This window comes from Callorhinus ursinus, unplaced genomic scaffold, assembly GCF_003265705.2.
Source record: "Callorhinus ursinus isolate GAN/ISIS: 27379988/994484 unplaced genomic scaffold, GSC_fseal_2.0 scaffold1, whole genome shotgun sequence".
NCBI lineage: Eukaryota > Metazoa > Chordata > Mammalia > Carnivora > Otariidae > Callorhinus > Callorhinus ursinus.
Genome location: NW_027397063.1, coordinates 111,444,649 through 111,448,012, shown reverse-complemented (window position 1 = coordinate 111,448,012; position 3,364 = coordinate 111,444,649). Strand labels below are relative to the sequence as shown.

General features: G+C 32.3%; 1 pseudogene; it reads left to right on the top strand.

The window, feature by feature from the left end:
* Positions 1 to 926: 926 nt before the first annotated feature.
* Positions 927 to 1,057, top strand: LOC112834928 (U4 spliceosomal RNA; annotated as a pseudogene).
* The last annotated feature ends 2,307 nt before the right edge of the window (positions 1,058 to 3,364 follow it).

Genomic DNA, 3,364 nt, shown 5'->3' with positions numbered 1-3,364 from the left:
AGAGGAGGGAGGATTAAGGAAGGCAAAGAATCTTTTGGGCATCCAGGCAAAGAGATAAGACATTAAATAGGAGGAAATTCTGAAATGCCTCAGATTTCTCTAAAGCAACATTCAAAACAAGATGATATAGTTAACATCTACAAGACAGCCAAAGAAAGACTTGTGAACCGAGGATTCTATATCCAGCAAAGAATGTCCTTGCAAAAGCAAACAAAGCTACTAACGATTTTGAAGTTTTAAGCTTACATAATATTGTCCCATGAACTCTTCTTGAAGAATCTTCAAGAGATCAAATATCACCCCACCAAGAAATAACAGGAGACAAACTATAGCAAAAAGACAGACGATGTGCATTATATACCACAACCACAAAATCAAGATTAAAGAAATCTGGGGATTGAGTTGACAGAATGTAAATGTTCTATGTCCTAAATACATAATGATACAATTAATTAAAAACTGGAAAGGGGGAGGGGTAGAAAAGATGAAAAGTACAGTAGTTTTGCAGATCATTGCATTTGTAATAGTGGAAGCCAAAAAAAATATGATTCAAAGGTGACAAACCAAGCAAGGAGTACCTGTAAACATTTTTAACATGATGATGGTAAACATTAAGATCATGAAAATTGAGTGATGTAACAGAACAGAGAAGGTAGGAAAATTAAGCACATTAATTTTGTCATTATTGATACAAAGGAACTAATCAGTACTGTCTAGAGAAATAAAGCACTTACAAATATAGTTATAATTATAAAGGGAGCTATGAGAACAAAAATACAAATCCTCCTGAAACCGCAATTATTTTAAGAGGCAAAGAAAACTCATTATGTAAAAACTTGCTAATAAACAGTTAAATAAAAACATAACATAAAATAATATACCACACTAAAATCAAATAGCTGTCATATTAAACATGTAAGAAATGGAGCTTTGCACAGTGGCAGTATCGTAGCCAATGAGGTTTATCCGAGGCGCAATTATTGCTAATTGAAAACTTAAACATGTAAAAAATGGGATTAACTTATTTATTTAAAATATATTTCGGATATTATCACAAAGCAAAGCTAAACCCTAAGTTATATAAAACAATAAACAAAGTGGTTCAGAAAAATTTTAAAGAAAATAATGGGCAAAGTTTTAACGGGAAAATGAAAACAAACAACAAAAAAGCAGAGGACATAACCTAAATATCACACAAGATTAAGTTCAGAGGATAAGGCATTAAACAATACAAAGAAAGACACTGTTTACAAGGCTAATGGGTACAACTTGCAATGAATATATTAACACTTATGAATACTTATGCAACAAGGAACATAGAAGCAACAAAAAATAGTAATTATAGCACTTACAAGAAGAAATAGCTTAAAAAAACAGATTGGCGGTAGGAAGATTCTAGTTCCTCTCAATCTATAACAGGTCCAGTAAATAAGAATATTAAATGAGTAGGTAGATGACCTAAATAATATAAATATGCAGTAGACCTGAATAATATATATTGGGCACTATACCCTGAAATGCTCTTAGAATACACATGAAAACCAGTCATAATTTAAGTCACAAAAAAAACTGAGCTAGATTCAAACACATAGAAATGAACAGACAATACTCCCTAATCACAATATGATACAACTATAAAGCAAGAATATTAGAAAACAATAAATTTTTAAAAAATTGTTTTAATTCTTAATTGCTAGTTCAAAGAAGGGATGAAACAATTTTCAGAATTTCTAGAAAACAAAATATGTAAAATCTTTACACATCAGGACCCATAGGATAAAATTAATTTAATCAATTAATTTGGAGCAATTCAAATATTTAAATTATTCTACAAATAGAATATAAAAATCAAAATAAATGAATTAAGCATCTCACTTAAATAATTTTAAAATAAGAAAAACAAAATAAAGAGTGTGCTGATGGCTCAGTCAGTTAAGCATCTGCCTTCGGCTCAAGTCATGATCCCAAGGGTCCTGGGATGGAGCCCCACTCCCTGCCCCCGGGGACCCTACTTCTCCTTCTCCTCCTCACTTGTGATCGCTCTGATTCACTCTCTCTCTCAAATAAATAAATAAAATCTTTAAAAAAAACAAAATAAATGTAAAGAAAGCAAAAAAATGAGGTGATTAAAGATAAAAAGCTGAAATTGACTTTGAAAAGAACAAAACAGACCAAAAGATGAATTCAAAAGTCAGTTCCTGTGACCCCTACTTCACATCACATACAAAAACTAATGTGAAATATATCAAAGACCTAAACGTAAGAACTAAGATTATTATAGTCTTAGAAGAAAACAAAGGCATACATCTTTGTGACCTGGACTGAACAGAGGTTTCTTAGAAAAGAATAAAAGCAAGGCAACAAAGAAAAGATAGCTAAAGTTGGACATCATCAAAATTTAAAACCTTTGTGCTTCAAAGAATGTTACCAATAAAGTGAAAAGATAACCCACAGAGGGGGAGGAAAAGTTTGCAAACCATATATCTGATAAGGGACTCGTATTTATACACACATACGTGCATATATACTGTAAAATTCAACAACAAAAAGACCAAAAAATTTTTTAAATAGGCACAGAATATCAATAGATATTTCCCCAAAGGAGATATACTAGCAGCCAACAAAAACAAGCAAATATGCTCAACATCATTAGCCATGAGGGAAATTCAAATCTAAACCACAAGATACTACTTGATACCCTCTAAGATAGCTAAAATCAAAAAGATAAATAATAAATGTTGATAAGGATGTGGAGAAAACAGAACCCTCACACTGAGAGAAGGCAAAATGGTTCAATTGCTTTGGAAAACAGTCTGGCTATTCCTCAAAAGGTTAAACATAGAGTTACCATATGACCCAGCAACTCTACTCCTAGGTAAACACATGTTAAGACATATGCTCATACAAAAATGTTTGTAACAGCTTTAGGTGTAATAGTCAAAGAGTGGAAACAACAAATGTCCATCAAGTGATGAATGGATAAATAAAATGTGGTGTATCCATGCACCGAAATCGTATTGGGCAATTCAAAGAACTTAAATAATACTAAATACTGACATATACTGATACATGGATGAACCTTGACAACATTATGTTAAGTGAAAAAAGCCAGTTACAAAAGACCACTTATTGTATGGCTCCATTTATATGAAATGTCCGAATAGGCAAATCCATAGAGACAGAAAGTAGATTAGTGGTTGCTGGGGAATGAGGAGGTTGGGGGGAAATGGGAAGTTATAGCTAATGGGGTATGGGGTTTCTTTTTGAGGAAGATGTTCTAAAGTCTAGTGTGATAATGGTTGTACAAATCTGTGAATATCTAAAAACCACTGAATTGTACACTTTGAGTGAATTATAGGGGATG